The sequence below is a fragment of the Chelonia mydas genome, chromosome 4, assembly GCF_015237465.2.
Source record: "Chelonia mydas isolate rCheMyd1 chromosome 4, rCheMyd1.pri.v2, whole genome shotgun sequence".
Taxonomy (NCBI): Eukaryota; Metazoa; Chordata; order Testudines; family Cheloniidae; genus Chelonia; species Chelonia mydas.
In genome coordinates this window covers 1,209,079-1,230,350 of record NC_057852.1, presented here as the reverse complement: position 1 = coordinate 1,230,350, position 21,272 = coordinate 1,209,079, and the positions used below count along the sequence as shown (strand labels likewise).

At 50.8% G+C, this 21,272-nt stretch overlaps 1 protein-coding gene across 1 annotated transcript in view; it reads right to left on the bottom strand.

Annotated features, from left to right (window-relative positions):
• LOC102930774 (class I histocompatibility antigen, F10 alpha chain) overlaps positions 1–21,272 on the bottom strand; it is a 1,343,638-nt gene that overhangs the window by 430,217 nt on the left and 892,149 nt on the right. The gene's annotated exons all lie outside the window — the stretch shown is intronic.

The following is a 21,272-nucleotide window of genomic DNA, read 5'->3' as shown; positions in this document are numbered from 1 at the left end:
GAAAAACATTCAGCGACAAAGAGTTTGTCCTAAAAGTGATATGATAATAACATGTTACAAATGTTTTTTCTGAACTCAGGAACAAGATTTGTTGTTCGTCCACTTTTACATTCCTATCTTGCTTGTTTTCTTTTCATGTGTGACCAGTGGCATGGATAGATTCATTGGAGTCTCTCATGCCCCAATGATTTGAAAATAGTTACGTTAAGTGAAATAGGGTGTGATTGTAAATGTATGTTCGAATGAGTACTAAAAGGTTGAAGTGCCAGCCTAACAAATAATAACTACCCAGGAACATTCGGCCAAAGAATGTGCAGGATGGAGATTACCGGATGACTCCGCAGGGCAAACCGGAATCCATCCCCAACTACCCCAAGGACAGAGGGGCCAGAGAACCGAAGAACAAGATAACAACAAGCTGTCACTGCTGTGCCATCTGCGTGATGGACTATCATTTTAAACATGAGAACAGTGATTGATTATCACTTCAAATGTGAAAACAGCATGACAAAGCAAACCCTATGGATTTGAATGAGGATGAACTCCTATAAAGACAGACTCTAAAAACTGAGAACTTTGAGTCTGGTACTGCAACCACCCTCCAGGAGCATTGGATGCGCATCTGACAAGACTTGGTTCCATCCTCGTGTCCAGGCCACCTGGCCAGTAACTTGGCACGAGCAACCTCCAGGCTGGTAACTATAACAACCTTGCAGGACTCTATGTATGAGTGAATGAATGTGTGAGAGAATGGAATGTTACAGCTATAACTGATCGCTTACTTTAATTCTTTCTGTATTCACAATAAACATGGCATATTGCCTTATCCCCTAAAAAATACCCTGCTGGTTTTCATTTCTAAGTATAACACGGGGACATGGCATACTTGGGGAAGGAGACGGGGAAGAGGCAGGGTGGGGGTTTGGGGGAAGGGGTGGGATAGAAGCAGGGCGGGGATGGAGCAGGGGCAGGAAGAGAATGGGCAAAGGTTTAGAGGAAGGGGTGATTGGGGGGTGGGGCAGGAAAAGGTGGGGCGGTGCTTGGGGGAAGGTGTGGAGTAGGGGGGGTCTGGGGCAGAGCGGGAGTTGAGCACCCACTGGCCAGAGGGGAAGTCGGTGCCATCTGAGGGGATGGACAAAGGACTGATAGAATCATACAATTACAGAAGATTAGGGTTGGAAGAGACCTCAGGAGGGCATCTAGTCCGACCCCCTGCTCAAAGCAGGACCAATACCCACTAAATCATCCCAGCCAGGGTTTTGTCAAGCTGGGCCTTAAAAACCTCTAAGGAAGGAGATTCCACCACCTCCCTAGGTAACCCATTCCAGTGCTTCACCACCCTCCGAGTGAACCTAGATCTCCCCCATTGCAACTTGAGACCATTGCTTCTTGTTCTGTCTTCTACCACCACTGAGAACAGCCAAGCTCCATCCTTTTTGGAACCCCCCTTCAGGTAGTTGAAGGCTGCTGTCAAATCTCCCCTCGCTCTTCTCTTCTGCAGACTAACTAATCCCAGTTCCCTCAGCCTCTCCTCATCCATCATGTGCCCCAGCCCCCTAATCATTTTTGTTGCCCTCTGCTGGACACTCTCCAGTTTGTCCACATCCTTTCTGTAGGTGGGGGCCGAAACGGATCGCAATACTCCAGATTTTCGCCTCACTAGTGCCAAAGAGAGGGGAAGAATCACTTCCCTCCATCTGCTGGCAATGCTCCTACTAATGCAGCCCAATATGCCGTTAACCTTCTTGGCAACAAGGGCACACTGCTGACTCATATCCAGCTTCTCATCCACTGTAATCCCCAGGTCTCTTTCTGCAGAACTGCCACTTAGCCAGTCAGTCCCCAGCCTGTAGTAGTGCATGGGATTCTTCCGTCTTAAGTGCAGGGAACAACAGCAGGAAGGTAAGTCGACCTAAGAGCGTCTCCCATCGACCCAGCCCAGTGTAGACACAGCAGTAAGTTCACCTAAGCTATGTCAAATCCAGCTCTGTTATTCATGTAGCTGGAGCAGCGTAACTTAGGACGACTTACTGCGGTAGGATAGACACAGTCTGAGCCCTGAGTTTCCACTGCAGTCTGGATGCTCAAACACTGGCTTGGGAACACCAGTCAGCAAGCCCAGGCCACATAGAGACAGGCTCAGTGTGCAGTGTGGACAGACCCTCCGACAACCCCAGTACTGTCAAATGAGGAAAGCCTTCCTGTGTTTTGACTTGCTGGTAGAAGAGCCAAATGACATTAGAGCTTGTCAAGGTTCCTTCCCCACTCTGAACTCTAGGGTACAGATGTGGGGACCTCCATGAAAACCTCCTAAGCTTACTTTTACCAGCTTAGGTTAAAACTTCCCCATGGTACAAACTATTTTACTTTTTGCCCTTGGACTTTCGCTGCCATCACCAAAGTCTAACCGATATTATTATTAGGAAAGAGTCCGTTTGGAAATGTCTTTCCCCCCAAAATCCGCCCAAATGTTACACCCCCCTTTCTGGGGAAGGTTTGATAAAAATCCTCACCAATTTGCATAGGTGACCACAGACCCAAACCCTTGGATCTTAAGAACAATGAAAAAGTATTCAGTTTCTTAAAAGAAGAATTTTAATAGAAGAAAAAGTAAAAAGAATCACCTCTGTAAAATCAGGATGGTAAATTCCTTACAGGGTAATGAGATTCAAAACATAGAGAATCCCTCTAGACAAAACCTTAAGTTACAAAAAGACACAAAGACAGGAATATCCATTCCATTCAGCACAGCTTATTTTCTCAGCCATTTAAAGAAATCAGACTCTAACGCACATCTAGCTAGATTACTTACTAAGTTCTAAGATTCCGTTCCTGTTCTGTCCCCGGCAAAAGCATCACACAAACAGAGAGAGAGGCTTTGCTTCTCCCTCCCCCCAGCTTTTGAAAGTATCTTGTCTCCTCATTGGTCATTTTGGTCAGGTGCCAGCGAGGTTATCCTAGCTTCTTAACCCTTTACAGGTGAGAGGGATTTTAAAGGTCTTTACCCTTCCCTTTATATTTATGACAGAGCTCACCGACCTTCACTGACAAACGCAGCGCTCCAGCACCTGAGCTCTCGGGCTCCCTGTTGAAAGAAAAGCTGAATGAGCGACAAAGGTCAAAGAGAGGTGCTCGTCTTTGGCCAAGGGCAGGGAGTCCCACCCTCAAAGCGAGAACATTTCTCTCTTTGTCTGTCTGTGTTGGGGCAGGAGCGATAACACATCCTCCTGCATTTGCTATTTCAGAGAGTAGTTTCTGACTGTCTTCTCAAAGACAGGGTGCAAAACAGGCCTCAAACCTGACTGAGTGGAAACAAGAACGATGCAGCTCGACTGAGCCAGCTGAGAATTGAGATGTGCCCCTTTGCTCGAGTGAGGGAATGACCTGTGAGGGGACTGGAAACCTGACCGGCCAATTTTTAACTCAATCAGCATCTTTCCTCTGAGTGCCGTCACTGTAGCTTCAATACTCCAGCACCGGACGCCCTGCCAGCTCTGGGCCCGACAAGCTTTCCTGGTGATTGGATTCTGGAGAGCAAGGGTGCAGGGAAGCCACAGGTGCATGTGGCTCCTTGGTGAGGTTTTCCTTGCAAGATGTGTGTGTGAGTCTGTGTGTGTAGAAAGCACTGAGTGTGGCAATGAGTGAGGCTTCCAATCCTCTGGCTCTGCCGGGAGAAGGGGCAATTCAGGCCACCACTGAGCTGAGGGAGGGAGATGATTTTCTGACAGGGAGGGACGCCTCCTCCTAAAGGTGCTTGGCAGGCAGCGCTCCTTCCCAGGTCCGTCCCGACAACACCCAGTTCAAAAGGGACCCTCCCCAGCCCTCCTCAGCGCGGTGACAATGAGCGAGTGAGGGAGCGTGGGGGAGAGGGAGCGACGGAGGGGAGGGAGATGGCGTGAGCGGGCCGGGACCTCGGCGAAGGGGAGCGCAAGGGTGTTCAGTTTTGTTGGGTGCGGAAGTTGGCAACCCTAGATCCAGGGGCAACAACTCCAACCTCCAAAGAGGCTGGGCAGGGGCAGGACACCAGCTTGGAGGGGAGGGGTGGGTAGGGCAGTGACATCACCAAGGCCTTTTGCAGGAACTCAGCCCATTTGGCAAAGGTGGTGGGGAGGGGGTGACCTCCCCGAGAGACCCCGACATCAGCCGGGCAGGGCCGAGGTGCAGGGCCAGGGCAGTCTCTGAGACCCCCCCCCGGCTTTGCTGCCGCACGTCTCCTTTTCCACGTCTCCCCTCGAGGACGGGGGGAGAATTCGGATTCATGTCTGTGAGCGTGAGGAGGAGCCTCTGTGGAGTTTTCTCCTTTCCTACCCCTGGTTGTGCCAGAAAACGAACTTCCCTTGGACAAGGTCAGAGGCTCCGAGAGGTTTGGAACCTGTTGGGTCTGATGCACCTGCTGCAGGCAGAATTCTCGGCACAGAAAACACTGGCTTAAGGGGGCAGGATTTGATTTCCTACCTCGGACTGTGACCCTTGGAATCACTGGGGACCTGGGGGTTTATCCTTTTTGGTTTCCCTTTTCCTCCCTCTTTCTCCTCATCTCTTGCTTCCTTTCCCCCTTTTCCCAGTTTCCCTCCCTCTACCAAGGAGGGGTGTGTGTGGCGTGTGGGCGAGGGAGGGGGTTGCTCACATTGCGGGAGGTCCTCCCAAAGGGGTGGGTCCGGATCTGAGAGTGATCCCCTCTGATGGTGATCAGGGTCCTCCTTTGAGACATCTGGTGAGACCTCTCAGCCTCCCGCCCCTCAGCGTCTCAATGCTGACTGGCCGAGCAGGGGGCTATCCACAGCGAGGAGACTCAGGTCCTTTTGGTCTCTTTTCAAATCAGGGAAATAAGACACAACCAATCCAAAGTATGGGATTCCTCTTGCTGCTTCTCTCCATTAATTGTCTCTTAGCAGTTGATGATTTCCTCCAGTGTTCCAGGTCTTCTAAAATACTTGCTGAGTAATTCCTATGAACAACTGTTGGTCTGCAGGTCACCTGAGAGCCCTTTATTCTCATCGGTCAATGTATGAAATTCAAGATGTGACAGACAGGTGGAAAGTCAGGAGCAGTGTTTCCTCTCATCTGTTATGTCCGTGTGCTGTAAGGCGATTTTGGTACATGGTCATATTCTGTTTTGAATGTTACTGCAATTAAAATGGAGTTTAGAAATTCAAGATGGCGTACATGATTGGAAGGGTTTGAACTCCATCTTGGTACCCTTTCTTCCTGGCATTTTCCCACCAAAACTCTGTGTCCCTGAGGGAACCGGAGGGGCAGAGAACTGGCTGGGCCCGGTGGGGGCAGGGCCCGTCAGCGTGCGCCTCAGGAATGTGCGCCAGCGCGAGCGTACGAGGGAGGGTCGGGGGTGACGCAGGCGCTGTCCACCATGGAGGCAGCCACGGCCAGGCTCTTTGCGCGGCATCGGATCAAGACTCCGGCTCCTAACATCTGTCAAGGACTCGGATACTTACCTGACTCCTGTCATCCACCAAAGGCCCCAGTGGAGGCTTTGCTGTCGGCCCAGATCTGTTGATCTCCTGCTTCGGCAGTAGAGAGCCAGATCCTCCGATGCTCCAGAGATCCTGAGACGGACCGTCCGTTGTCGGTGTCCTCCTTCTGCAGCTTGGAGAGAGAGAGTCATTATTTTTCAGGCATTTATTAGTTTAACCAAAGGACCGTTTAAGGGTCCTTTATGCCCCTTGCTGGAATCTATGGGTAGGTATTTGTAGTGTTCCCCACAGTGAATCTTCCCCCAGTTGTATCTATCCCTTAATAAATCTTCTTTCTCTTTAAGGTTATATTCTTTCTATCCTTTATTTCAGTGCAACATGGGTGGGAGGCACAGAGATTTCTAATGCTCCCAGTTGATAGATGCTGGTAGGAGTCGGACCTGTTGAAAATGTCACCTCCTTATTATTCCTGACAGAGATTTGGGGGTAACCGTGCGGAATGAATGTTGTTCTGTGCACCAATATGGAGATGAGGGGTGACCCCTCCCCTGTACGTTGCTGCACATTCCAAACTTCATTCTGCACATGGACGCTGTGTGGTTGGCTGAAGGGTTCAGTGTGTGGGAGGGGGCTCAGGTGGGGCAGAGGGTTGGGGTGTGGGCTGTTGGGTGGGGCCAGGGATGAGGGGCTCAGGGCTAGGGCAGAGGGTTGGGGTGCAAGAGTGTGAGGGGTCCGGCTGGGGGTGCGGGCTCTGGGGTGGGGTTGAGGATGAGGGGTTTGGGGTGCAGGTTCCTCCGTCTAATCTCCAAGATGCTCTGGAAATAAGACGCCGTGTCCTGTGGTGAGCTCCCAAGAGCAGAGGGTGTGAGAACTCCAGCAACTGAGAGGGCAAGGGATTTACCGTCAGATTGTTTCAAATGCTGCATTCGTCAGGTGACATTGAACAGCAACGCTCAGCTAACATCGTGGAGAAAGGAATTCTCTGCTAAGGATTCAAGGTGCCCCTTTGGCCAACTCCACCCCTTCCCTGAAGGGAGTGTGCTCAGAACAACCCCTCCTCAGCCGAACACACACAAACCCACAGCTGGGCGCCCAGCACAAAGCAAGGGAGGGGCTTTCTTGGATTGTTTTAGTTTTTACTTTACAAAAGGTTTTTTCAGAAGCATTTCCTGTTCCCCATGGGAAGGAAGCAGATGGTTGTGGGGAAGGGAACCTCAGCATGGTGGAGCTGGGAATATGGGGAGAGGCAGAGGGAGGGGAGTGGGTGAGGGGGTGAAGGGGCAGTTGCGGGGGAGGGAGGCTAAAGGGGGTATGTGGGGCAGCTAGGTGAGGGGTTTGGGGGTAAGGCTGAAGGAGGGCAGTTGGTTGTAGGGGGGAAAGACTGAAAGGGCAGCTGGGGAGGAGCCTAGGAGGGGGGGAAGGTTGGGGGGGGCGATGAGGGGAAGGGGACCAGGGCAGTTTGGGGAGGCTGAAGGGGGGGCTGAAGAGGTGATGGGGGGAAGGGAACATTTGGAGGGAGGCTGAAGGGGTGATGAGGTATAGGGGGCCGGGGCAGAGAGACAGCTGGGGCGGGGGGCTGCTCATCCCCAAGGGAGGGGAGGAGGAAGAGGAGTCCCCTGGTATCAGAAGCTGCTTCTTTATTAGAACTTTCTACGTTCCTGAGCAGGGTCCTGGGATCCAAAGGTTCGACAGGGAACTAGAGAGATTCCTGGCGGCTCGGTCCATCGATGGCGATTAGCCAGGATGGGCAGGGATGGTGTCCCTAACCTCTGTTTGTCAGAAGCAGGGGAAGGGGCGACAAGGGATGGATCCCGGCATGATTCCTGTCTGTTCATTCCCTCTGGGGCACCTGGCACTGGCCACTGTCGGCAGACGGACACTGGGCTAGATGGACCTTTGGTCTGACCCCGTCTGGCCGTTCTTTGCTCTTCTGTTCTTATCACCTGCTCAGTGACATCTGCAAGTTGCTGCCCTCACTCACCTCCAGCATCTGCTCCCTGCAACCAAAGGCAGGGAAAATCCCCCTGAAGGGGGGAAACTGGAGGGGAGGGCTGGGCAGAGGGACAAAACTGGGAGCGGATCAGGGGTTCAGACAGGGGGGCTGCCCTGCTAGATAGGCGCAGAAGAGAAAACCCCCAGATAGAGGGTGGCAGAGGGGATAACAGTTCCCACAGATGGGGTGAGCCATCAGCAGCCGCTCCAAAAGAGGGTGTGGTGGATGGTAGAAGGACTTGTGTTCCTCACTGGATGGTCCCTCTCAGCACCCCCTCCCCAGGGCTGTGGTGTTAAAGGCCCCGGGGGGCCCATTCCCAGGTACCGCACCTCTTCTCTCGCTGACATGGTGGACTGAGCTGTCAGTGGAATCTTGATTCAGGGAAATAGTTTACACCCTCCCCCCAAACCCCCTCAGCGTAACGCAAACGGATACTTTTATAAGTGTTGACCCAGTTTCCAAGAATTCCTGGCCAGTTTCTGTCTCTATAACGTGTCTGCTTGGAGCCTCATAGGAGCTCCAAATGTGTCCTATCTGCTGTTCTGATTGCCTGAATTGGTCTCCCTGTCCTGAAACCCCCTGGCTTGCTGTCGTTCCGCATCTTTTCATGATTGATTTCTAACAATGTTCTTTGGATGACACTGTCCAGTGGAGCAGGAACCCACCCGAGAGGTCGGAATTAGGAAACCCCGGTGATCCAATCCCCCGGCCCGAGCTCTTTCCTTATTTAGCCGCAGGGAACCAACTTCCACAGGAGCGCGGGAGAGAGCCCCACCACAGCACCGTGCTCCACACACTGACCTGAAACATGGGGACCCTGGTTCAATCCTTCCTCCCTTGCAGACAGTGGGGGGTGACGCTGGCAGCACCAGCTCAGGCTCAGGCCTCCTTGAGCCACAGATCGAGCCCAAAGGCAGGCTTGCCTCCGTGGCAGGACAGAGCAGAGGGCCCAAGGGGAGTGTCTGGGACTCTCTCTTCAGGCTGTTGCCCTGCCTGGGGAGTTGGCTCTTGGTGGGTGAAATCAAACTATCGAGCTCCCAATCCCCATGGGGTGTGTGCCCTGGTGTGTAACACTCTGCCCTGAGGTTGGTACTCGCGCCCCGAGCTACGCTAGGCAGCTGGACACAGCCCAGGTGCGTGCTGTGAGAGAAGGGTCGGGCTTGGACACCTCCCCCTCGTCAGTCTCTCCCATTCAAGGGCTTGGCTGGCTCCCTGCCCAGTGAGCTGGATTTCGGGAGTTGTATTGTAAGGTGCCTTTGTGGCCCATGCGCTGTACGGGGAGTTTAGGCACCTAACTCCGCTGTGTGGATCCGTGTTGTTCCTGTGATTTTCTAGCTGTCTAAGCCCATGGCCTGTGACGCTCAGCATTGCCACACCTCCGTCCTGTCCTGGGCTGCACCCTGTGTCACCAGTCAGCTCTCTGCAGAGCACAGCTGAGCAATTCCTGATTGACAGGGGTGTGTCCAGGACAAGAGACAGAGCACCGACTGGAAAGGGACACCTCACAGCAAAGCCCAAACGCTGCTCCTCGAGGCTCGCTATTGCCTGTGGGTGCTGGAGGGGGACACTGTGATGGGATCCCCCTGAGTGCAGCCTGGGACCAAGGGACCGCTGTGCTCCCTGAACCCTCTCCAGCCTGGGCTGTATCTCACAATGCCCTGCTAGGGACCAGCAGCACCCCCGCCAGGTGCTGTTATCACCCAGCTTGATCGCAGCCCTGTATCTCAGGAGTAGGCTGTCTACAATATTAATTGCTTCCCGACTTCATCAGTGGAAAGTGCCTCAACACCAGCCGTTGATGACTGAGGAATTTACCATCCACTTCAGGGAAACTCACTGCTCAAGTTAAACAGGTCAACACGTTTATTGGTTACAAAATAGAGATTTTTCAGTGGTATTAAGTGAAAGGCAACAAATCCGAGTTAGTTACCAAAGGAAATAAACACCTAAGCGCACAGTCTGAACTCCCAACCCTCCTAGACTGGGCACAATGAGACAAAGCCGTTTTTCTATCGCTCCTGGATTTTGCAGTCCCTAGCACCCAGATTTCTCCCTTGAAATCTGGGCCACTCCCCTTAGTCGGAGTCTCAAGTCTTCAGTGTTCTTCTTGCTTGCAGTGTAGGTGGGGGAAGGAGAAAGACCAAGCATGGGCCCCTGGGTTTGGGTTTGGTTTTTGTACCCTCAGCCCATGTGCTTGGGAAGCCCCAGTCCAGGCATATCTGGGGTGGGGGCTGGGCATTGCTCAATCTCCCGGCAAGGTGGAACAATTCCCTTGCTGTGGCCTCAGGCAGGTGAATCATTGAATGGGAGCTTCCTTGCTGGGCAATGGCTGTTGATGGGTGGTTTCACACCCCACCCGGGGGTTGCTGACCTTCCTTGCTGGTACCTCCTAACCTTTCCCTGATACATAGAAACCATGCCATGCAAGGTAATATCACAATTCAATACAAGATGAGGAATATGGGGGTTACAGGGTTAGAGGAGGAGGATTTTATGTTTCCATTTTGCATAATGAAAGAGAAGGGATAATCATGTATTAAATGGATTGATGTAGGATAGGATTTGACCATATTCGGCCAGCCACCCTTTCTGAGAGCAGGAAGGAACGGCCTCGTGGGCCATTGGTAAAGGTGCATCAGCCAGATTCTGATGTCTGTGAAAAGGCCTCAGAAATGTCCAGATGGTCAAGAAGACGTGAGAGACTTGGAAACATCAGGAGACAATCAGAAAACATCCACCGTATCCGACGCTAAACATGTTAGCAGCATTGATGACCTCAGTGGTGAGGCAGGCACCCTGAATGCAAGACAAAGAAGAGCTAAGGATGGGAACCACCAACAAAACCACCAAACGATAACAGTGGAAAACCCGGAGATTAACCCCATTTAAGGACTAACGATTACAGAATGACATTGCAAAATCCAGAGGCGAAAGTGGGAATTGAGAAGTCTAAAGCTGGGGTGTTTTGCCATAAGACTCTGGGTTCCATCCTGCAAAGCCTCAGAGCATCGGATCACGACCGACGGAGACCAGCTCCTCCCTTGTGTTCAATCTAACTGGCCATTAGATTGACAAGAGCTACAGCAAACTGGTAACTGTAAAACCATCTGCAGGACATCTGTGTGTGTGTGTGTCTGTGTGATTAAATGTGTATGCTTACAGTTGTATTTTCAATAAATGCGGCATATTGCCTTTTCCCCTGAAAAGATCCCTTGTGCTTCTTATCAGCATAACACGCTCTGCTCCCAACAACTGGAACTAGGACAAGAAACAAGAAGAATTGTGTAAATGGTTTATTTACAGTAACTGGAAAGCAGGAAAGTAAAAGGAGCTGAGAAGGACCTTTCCTAAGCACAACATATGGCAAGGAGACCAACAGATTTTGAGAACGCATTTCTTAATGGCACTAAAGTCACAGAAATGGCCAGGAAGTAACCCAGGGAATTAAGGAATTACCAGCTCACTTGAATAAATCTCTCTGTCCTGCTCACTCTCCCGTTCCTTCTCCTTTTTCTTTGTTGTTGGTCCAGGAGTAGCTTTTCTTTCCCTGTCCGAGAGCATGATTGGCTGTCAGTTGCCCCATCCTCTTCTGGGAGCATGTGCAGAGAACTAAAAAAGCTTTCAAAGACTGGGCTCTTTCCCTTTTGATTGTCCTTCGACTCTCTGTCGGCCTGTGTCCTTGCTGCCCTTTTGCTGCTGCTTCCAGGTGGTTGGTTTGAGGTCCATGGGGTCTGTGGTGTCCCGGTTTGGGTGGGTTATTGGAGGAGGGGGAGGACTAGTCTATGACAACAGACTGCGATTTGCCTTGCCTATCCTGCTTGCGCTTTTGGCTTCACTTTTGGTTTTTGATTTTTTTCTTCCACTATCATCTGTTCATCATGTAACTGTCCAGTGCCTGGCTCGGAGCTGGAGGCAGGAGGAGACAGGCAAGAGTGAGATTTCAGCATCTACAGGCAGGGACCACGGCTCCAGGAAGCCCCAACCAACACTGTGGGGTTTTTAATTCATAGATTCATAGATATGAAGGTCAGAAGGGACCATTATGATCATCTAGTCTGACCTCCTGCACAACGCAAGCCACAGAATCTCACCCACCCACTCCTGCGAAAAACCTCTCACCTATGTCTGAGCCATTGAGGTCCTCAAATCATGATTTGAAGACCTCAAGGAGCAGAGAATCCTCCAGCCAGTGACCCGTGCCCCATGCTACAGAGGACGGAGAAAAACGTCCAGGGCCTCTTCCAATCTGCCCTGGAGAAAAGTTCCTTCCTGACCCCAATTATGGCGACAGCTAAACCCTGAGCATTTGGGCAAGATTCACCAGCTAGATACCCAGGAAAGAATTCTCTGTAGTAACTCAGATCCCACCCCATCTAACATCCCATCACAGGTCATTGGGCCTATTAACCATGAATATTTACAGATCAATTAATTGCCAAAATCATGTTATCCCATCATCCCATCTCCTCCATAAACTTATCGAGTTTAATCTTAAAGCCAGATAGGTCTTTTGCCCCCACTGCTTCCCTTGGAAGACTATTCCAAAACTTCACTCCTCTGATGGTTAGAAACCTTCATCTAATTTCAAGCCTAAACTTCTCAGTGACCAGTTTATAGCCATTTGTTCTTGTGTCCACATTGGTACTGAGCTTAAATTTTAATTCCTCTCCCTCTCCGGTATTTATCCCTCTGATATATTTATAGAGAGCAATCCTATCTCCCCTCAACCTTCTTTTAGTTAGGCTAAACAAGCCAAGCTCCTTGAGTCTCCTTTCATAAGACAGGTTTTCCATTCCTCGGATCATCCTAGTAGCCCTTCTCTGTACCTCTTCCACTTTCAATTCATCCTTCTTAAACATGGGAGACCAGAACTGCACACAGTATTCCAGGTGAGGTCTCACCAGTGCCTTGTAGAACGGTACTAAAACCTCCTTATCTCGACTGGAAATACCTCGCCTAATGCATCCCAAGACCGCATTAGCTTTTTTCACAGCCATATCACAATGGCGGGTCATAGTCATCCTATGATCAACTAATACTCCAAGGTCCTTCTCCTCCTCCGTTCCTTCTAATTGATGCGTCCCCAGCTTATAACTAAAATCCTTGTTATTAATCCCTTAAATGCATGACCTTACACTTATCACGATTCAATTTCATCCTATTACTATTACTCTAGTTTACAAGGTCATCCAAATCTTCCTGTAGGATATCCCAGTCTCTCTCTAAATTAGCAATACCTCCCAGCTTTGGATCATCTGCAAACTTGATTAGCACACTCCCACTTTTTGTGCTGAGATCAGTAATAAGAAGATGAAATAAGATTGGTCCCAAAACTGATCCCTGAGCAACTCCACTGGTAACCTCCCTCCAGCCTGACAGTTCACCTTTCAGCAGGACCCGCTGTAATCTCCCTGTTAACCATTTCCTTATCCATCTTTCAATTTTCATATTGATCCCCATCTTTTCCAATTTAAATAAAAATTCCCCATGTGGCACTGTATCAAACGCCTTCCTGAAATCTACGTAAATTAGATCAACTGCGTTTCCTTTGTCTAAAAAAACTGTTACTTTCTCAAAGAACGAGATCAGGTTGGTTTGGCGTAATCTACCTTTTGTAAAACCATCTTGTATTTTGTCCCATTTACCATTGACCTCAATGTCCTTAACTACTTTCTCCTTCAAAAATTTTTTTCAAGACCTTGCATACTACAGATGTCGAACTAACAGGCCTGTAGTTACCCAGATCACTTTTTTTTCCCCCTTTCTTAAAAATAGCAACTATGTTCGCAATTCTCCAATCATATGGTACAACCCCTGAGTTGACAGATTCATTACAAATTCTTGCTAATAGGCTTGCAATTTCATGTGCCAGTTCCTTTAATATTCTTGGAGGAAGATTATCTGGGCCCCCCGATTTAGTCCCATTAAGCTGTTCGAGTTTCGCTTCTACCTCAGATATGGTAATATCTACCTCCATCTCCTCCTTCCCATTTGTCATGCTACCATTATCCCTAAGATCCTCATTAGCCTTATTAAAGACTGAGGCAAAGTATTTGTTTCGATGTTGGGCCATGCCTAGATTATCCTTGACCTCCACTCCATCCTCAGTGCTTAGCGGTCCCACTTCTTCTTTCTTGGTTTTCTTCTTATTGACATGGCGATAGAACCTTTTACGATTGGTTTTAATTCTCTTTGCAAGGTCCTTCTCACTTTATCCCTTCATGTTCTGACCTCAAGAAGGTAGCTTTCCTTGCTGATCCCTCCCATCTTCCACTCCCTGTATGCTTTCTCCTTTTTCTTAATCACCTCTCCGAGATGCTTGCTCATCCAGCTTGGGCTACAACTCCTGCCTATGAATTTTCCCCCCTTTCTTGGGATGCAGGCTTCTGATAGCTTCTGCAGCTTTGATTTAAAGTAATCCCAGGCCTCCTCTGCCTTTAGATCCCTAAATTCTTCAATCCAATCCACTTGCCGAACGAATTTCCTTAATTTTTGAAAGGCAGCCCTTTTGAAATCAAAAACCCTAGTTGCAGATTTATTGTTTATTGATCCTTCTGTTCAGTTGGAACTGAATTAGCTCATGATCCCTCGAACCAAGCTTGTCCCCTACAACCATTTCTTCTAGGAGGTCCTCACTATTCACCAAAACCAAATCTAGAATGGCACCCCCTCTTGTCGGTTCAGCAACTTCTTGATGAAGGAATCCATCAGCTATCGCATCTAGGAACATCTGAGCCAGATTATTATTACTAGCACTCGTCCTCCAGTCTAGATCTGGGAGGTTAACGTCTCCCATGATCACGCAGTTTCCATTCGTATTTTCTTCATTAAAAACATTAAAGAGGGCTCGATCCATATCCACATTAGATCCCGGCGGTCTCTAGCACACTCCAAGCACTATCCCAGGGGAGGCTCGAGTAGTTTTCTTCCCCAATGTCATTTTTGCCCAGACGGACTCTGTCTTATCCATTCCATCGCTGATTTCTTTACAGTCTACCTCCTCATTGATAGACAATGCTACTCCACCACCTTTACCTTTATTTCAGTCTTTCCTAAACAGCACATACCCTTCAATACCCGTAGTCCAGTCATGACGACTATTCCACCCTGTTTCTGTTATCCCTAGAATATCTGGTTTCACTTCCTGCACCAGTAGCTCTAGTTCCTCCGTTTTGTTACCTAGGCTCCTCGCATTAGTGTACAAACGTCTTCATTTTTGCTGTTTGGCCTCGCTCACGTTCTTTACCCAATGAGGCACGGTCATTCTACAGCCAGTAGAAAATATTAGACTGGTGTCCACACTGCCCTTCCTCCTTATAGCCATTCTCCTACCCACGGCTGTATCCTTTCTTACTTTCTTTTCTTCCCTCTCAAGGCTAAAATCCGGCGTGGACATTACCTGGACATCCCCCAACCAACCATCTCCCCCAAATTCCTAGTTCAAAGCTCTCTTGATCAGTTGTGCCAGCCTCTATCCTAGAAGTCTATTTCCTTCCCTACTCAGATGAAGTCCATCCCGAGAGAACTGTCCTCTGTCCAGGAATGCCTCCCAGTGGCCATACATCCCAAAGCCCTCCTTCTAGCACCATTGCCTGAGCCATCTGTTGATAGTCATAATCTTGTCACGCCTTTGTTGCCCTTCTCCAGGAACAGGCAAAATCCCACTACAGATCACCTGAGCCTCGATTTCCTTAAGCGTCTTCCCCAGCCTAGCACAGTCTCCCTTAATCCTTTCCAGCGAGAATCTAGCCGTATCATTTGTTCCCACATGAAGGATAAATAGGAGATTCTTTCCTGCTTCCTTTAGGATCCTTTTCAACCTCAGATCTACATCCCGTATCTTAGCACCTGGAAGACAGCACACCCTTCTATTCTCTGGATCAGCTCTGGTTACAGGCCTGTCTAGTCTTCTCAGTAAAGAGTCCCCGATAACATAGACCTGCCTTTCCATAATGACGATGCTATTCTCCAGTCTATCCCCTGTTCCCTCTGGCTGCAAGTTCTTTCCATTCCTATTCTCCCTTGTAATCCTCTTCAACCCATCCTGTATCCTCCTGGGGCTCATATTTGGTGTAGTCTCCATTGACTCTTCCCCTTTTCCAATAGGACTAGCAGCTCTTCTCTTCTTTCTTGCCCCTCCACCTTCAGTGACTACCTGCTGAGCCCCTTCTTCATTTTCCAACTCTCAGAACCTATTCCTGAGCTCTATTTCTCCTTCACGAGCCCGTCTTTTCCTCTGCCTGGTTCTTCTAGTCACATGCTTCCACTGACCACTTCCCTCACCCAGCAGTCTCCCCTCAGAATTCCTCAGTCCTGCTTCCATCTGCAAGTCTCAGCTTTTCCCTTCAGATACCTCACGTCTTTGCTCCATCATCTGCTCAAACCCCTTTCTAAACTCAACCAGACTTTCCACCTGCATCTCCAAACCTTAGATCTTCTCCTCCATCAGTTCGAGCAGACGGCATTTCATGCAGACAAATCTCTTACCAGGTCCCCCCTCCAGGATCATGGACATACGGCAGCTTCCACAGCCAGTCATCCTCATTGTGTCTTCCACGACATGGGTCACTCCCACTGCTGCCTCTGTATCTGCCATAGCCTTCCCACCTAAACCCTGTTAATCTGGGAAACACCCAAACCCCACCCCCCACAGCAACAACAAACCCCCAACAAGCACCACAAGACAAACTCCCCCTCAGACTCCCCTGTTTACAGCCCTGTTTGCTGGCTCCTGTGCCACGGCCTGAGGGGCTGGCTCCCTTCCTAGGACCCCGAGGCAGAGAAGCCCCGGCCCCGAATCAGGGCTCAGCTTCTCCCCCAGCACAAAGCCCCGACAAGCCTCGACACATACACATAATACCAATACACAACCAAATACCAACACCTTCTCCTCCACACCATTCACAGCTGTTGGTCGGTCTTGGGGAAACCCTGCTGTTCCCCCCGGCCCCCGCAGCCTCCGCTCCCGGTGCAGGTCCGGGCAGCCTCCGCTCCTGGCGCTGGTCTGGGCAGTGGGGCTACGAGCCCGGCCGGCCTTGGGGCTCTGTGCGGCACGGCCTGGCGGCCGGACCTGGGGCAGTCGCCCCCAGCCCCCGGGGCTCCAGGCAGCACGGTCAGGGGGCAGGGAGCGAGGGAGGGGTGGGATAGAGGGCAGGGGAGTCAGGCATTGGCATCCAGACAGCAGGAGTATCTGGCTATGTCGACTCTCTCCTCAGGCCCTACGCGACCAGCACCCCTAGCCAACGCCTGAGATGACGGGGCGTCCAGGATTTCCAGGTTTATGGATCTTGGGTAGCAGATAGAAGACCCCTGGTCGGGGTTCCAGGGGCGTGTCTGTGCATATTTGTTCTTGTGCTTTTTCAGGGAGTTTCTTGAGCAGATGGTGCAGTTTCTCTTGGTCACCCTGAGTGGGATCAGAGGGGAATGGGCTGGAGAATGTGGAGTTGGAGAGCTGCCGAGCAGCCTCTTGTTCATATTCCAACCTATTCATGAAGACGACAGCACCTCCTTTGTCAGCCTTTTTGATTCGGATGTCAGAGTTGTTCCTGAGGCTGTGGACAGTGTTGTGTTCTGCACGGCTGAGGTTATGGGCCAAGTGATGCTGCTTTTCGACCACTTCAGCCTGTGCTTGTCGGCTGAAGCACTCGAGTTGAAGTCCAGTCTGCTGTTTCGACCTTCAGGCAGAATCCTTCTTTTTGTCGTGTTGGTAGGAAGGTCTCTGTGGATTAGTGTGTTGTTCAGAGGTGTGTTGGAAATATTCCTTCCGGCGGAGACGTGGAAAGTAGGATTCCAGGTCACCGCAGAACTGTATCATGTTGGTGGGGGTGGAGGGGCAGAAGGAGAGGCCACACAAGACACCCACTTCCTGGACACTACAGTGTTAATAAGCGATGGTCACATAAACACCACCCTATCCTGGACCGCTATACTTACCTACATGCCTCCAGCTTTCATCCAGACCACATCACATGATCCGTTGTTTACAGCCAAGCTCTAAGATACAACCGCATTTGCTCCAATCCCTCAGACAGTGACAAACATCTCCAGGATTTCTATCAAGCATTCTTCAAACTACAATCCCCACCTGCTGAAAGGAAGAATACCCAGAAGTCACCTACTGCAGGACAGGCCCAACAAAGAAAGGAACAGAACGCCACCAGCCACCACCTTCAGCCCCCAACTGAAAGATCTCCAGGGCAGGATCAAGGATCTACAATCTATTCTGAAGTACGATCCCTCAATCTCACAGATCTTGGGAGACAGGCCAGTCCTCGCTTACAGACAGCCCCCCAACCTGAAGCAAATACTCATCAGCAACCACACAACAAAAACACTAACCCAGGAACCTATCCTTGCAACAAACCCATTGCCATCTCTGTCCACACATCTAGTCTAGGGACACCATCCTAGGACCTAATCACATCAGCCACACCATCAAATGTGCCCAAATACATTTGTTAGTCTCTAAGGTGCCAGAACTACTCCTCATTTTGTTTTTGTTTTTTGCTGATACAGACTAACACGGCTCCCACTCTGAACTAAATGATTGCATCTCTTCCCAAAATAGATCTAGAAGCACAAAGAACACCCTAGAGACCAGGCCTTTAAACGTTAGGAAACATCAGAGTTAAGGTGACATGTACATACTTCGCGCAGTGCTGTTATGCATGTGTGTTATGATACAGACTCACAAGTGTGGCCTTGGGGTCAAGTCTCTGCCCCCCACAGCATCAATTTCCTCCAGGCTACCAAGGGAAGTGGTGCTTCCTCCATCCCTTGATGAGATGCCTTTCTCGAGTCTGCTTTGGTCCAAAACTCGCTACTGCGCCATACAGGAGGCCTGTGATGTGTAGGGGGGCCAGATGAGATGATCTAACAGTCTCTTCTGGCCTTCAAGTCTCCAGATCTCTGCAAAACCGAGTGCGGCACATTGAGCATCCTCTGATGGTTCCACATGTGGCCTGCGTGAACCCTTGCACGACCACTGAGTGTGTGGGGGTGACCCAGGGGGAGCAGCTCAAACACGCACAGGAGCCGGCTCGGGGCAGGACATGAGCCCTGCAGGGCAGGGGTGGGGCTGGCAGTGACATCACAAGGGCCTTTTGCAGCACTCAGCTGATTGGTGAAAGGAGGTTGGGAGACGGTGACCTCACAGAGAGTCCACGACAACGGCCAGGGAGGACAGGCTGCAGGGCAGGGGGATCTCAGAGACCCCCGGGGCTTTGCTGCAGGGAGTCTCCTTCTTGAGGTGTCTCCTTGAGGACTGAGAGAGAATTCAGGGTCTCGTATGTGAGCGCGAGGTGGAGCCTCTCTGGAGTTTTCTCCTTTCCCACTGCTCATTGAGCGAGAAGACAGACGTCCCTGTGGAGAAGGTAAGAGCCCCAGAGAGGTTTGGTACCGAGGGAGCCTGATCCGCCCGTTGCTGGCCAAATTCTCGGCACGGAAAACAGGAGGTTAAGGTTGGACAATTTTCCCCCAGCTAGGCCTTTGTCCCTTCGAGTCCTTGGGGTTTGACTTTTTTGGTTTCCCTTTTCCTGCTTCCCTCCCTCCACTGGCGAGGAGGGGGCTGCTCTGTAGCCCTCATGGTGGGAGGCCTCCCAAAGAGATGGGACAGGAAGCGTGCTCTGAGAGTGATCCTCACCGGTGACCTGAGCCATCCCTGGGCCATCTGGGGAACCCTCAGCCCACCGCCAGAGTCTCCACGCTGATTGGCTGAGCAGGGGGTCTCGTGGCAGGGAGGAGATTCAGGACTTTGTTGTTCTCGTTTAAGGCCCAGCAAATAAGCCAGAACCAATCATCTGTTTGGTGAATTGTTCTCCTTCTCGCTGCTGATTGTCTCTGAGCCGTTCCTGGTTCTCGCTGGTGTTCTCGTGCTTCTAAAACACTTGCTGAAGAATCAGTGTGAATGGTTGTTGGTCTGTAGCTCATTGCAGGTCCCTTTATTCTGATCATTCAGTGTGTGAAACTCCAGACTCATGGTTCGTTTGAAAGTCAGGACACCCGGGTCCTGTTCCCAACTCTATCCCGACAGGTTGTGTGATGGAAGACAAGGCCCTTCGCCTTTCTCTGCCTTTGTTTCTCCCTCTGTCAGTTGGGGAGAACAATCCTCTCACACCTGCCTCCCGGTGGGGGGAGGGTGGGGAGCTGTGGGGACCTGTTTGAGAGCGTCACTCGTAGCAGTGTATCGTAGGAGGTGTCCTATCGGGTTGAGTCATTCCAGAGGATGATGTCGTGCAGCAGAGCCCCGTTTTCCCAACCTGGCGTGACACAGCTTTGCATGTGAACTGAACCAATGGTGCACACGGGTCCAGAAGCCGGCGATTTCTCCTCTGGCCACTAGATGGCGCTGCAGGCTCCCACTTTCCCCTTCTCCTGGTCAGCGCAATGGGGGTTAGTCTCCCCAAAAAGAACGCCCGTCTCGCTTTGAACGTTCCTTGATGTGCACCCTGTGGACTGTCGGGATACGTGTCCAAAAGTTGCAGGGCTTGTTTCATGGTCTCCACAACGACAATCTTTCTTCCTTTTTAGACGTGACGACCTTTTTGGTCAAGATCCTTGATTATTCGGGGACTTATCCCGGAAGACCCAAAGTATTTGGGACATAAGACTTGTCTGGAAGGGCGCACAGGGCTAAAGTGTTTTTGGCCATAACATGTGCCTTGTCGCAAGAATGACGTCCATCCCCCTTCCAAACAAGCCCCAAATGAGCTGTTACCAGAATTGCCCTTTACCTTGGGGTACGCCCATTTGTTAGGGTTACTCTTCTGGCGGGGGGAGATTCTGCAATTCTGTCAATGTGCTGCTTTTGTCACTTGTGTTTTCCTATGGAGCGCTACTCCTTCCTTCTGCAAGTTCCCTCCCAATGGAGCTACCCTGCAGGACCTCGGTTCCCCAGGGCTGGGGTCTTCCAGCCCCCAAATGTGATGAACATGAAGAGACACACAGGCTCACACACATGAAGATAGCATGTCAGAGAGGACTGGGTCATCAGCACTCGCAAGCTGACCCCTGATGTGTCCCGGGACTCAGTGGGCTGGATCGAACAGCAATTTAAATCTGATCCCCTCATACGTCCTTGGCCTCCGCGGGCTGGGCTGAGCAACACCTTAATCTGCCACCCTCCTCTGCCCCCAGGTTCAGCACCTCCCTATCCCCACCTTCACCCCACAACCATTCTGCTAGTAACCCACTTGCTGAGCAAACCCCCGAGGATTTTTGGGGCTGCAGGGATCTTTAGCTTGGGTACACGGAGCGTTGCTGCAGAGTGCATGGAGAAGCCAAAAACACCCATGGAGGTGGGGTGGGGGGCTAGCAAACTATAACAGATCACAGGAGGCAGGGTCAGGAGGCTATTCCTAGAGAGAGACAGAGGCACAGAAAGAGACAGATGGATCTCAGCACTCCTTGAAGCTGGAATCGATCAGGGTTCCCAGGTGGCCTTGGTAGCTGAGGGACCGAAGCGCTGGAGCCAGGCAGAGCCCCCAGCACAATCAGTCAGGAAAAGCTAATGAGGAGGACTTGTGGCACCTTAGAGACGAACCAATTTATCTGAGCATAAGCTTTCATGGGCTAAAGCCCACTTCATCAGATGCATGCAGGGGAAAATACAGCAGGAAGATATAGATAGATTGATACAGAGAAGACGAGAAAATGGGGGTTGCCATAGCAACTCTTAACGAGACCAATCGATGAAGGTGGGCTGTTAGCAGCAGGAGAAACAAAACTTTTCAGGTTAATCAGGCTAATCCGGGGGGACTAAAACTGCAGGGCAGAGAGACCAGTAAGTGTTGGGGGGTCCCGATCCAGTCCCCAGCTTCTAGCCGCCCACCCCCTTAAGGCTGCCATTG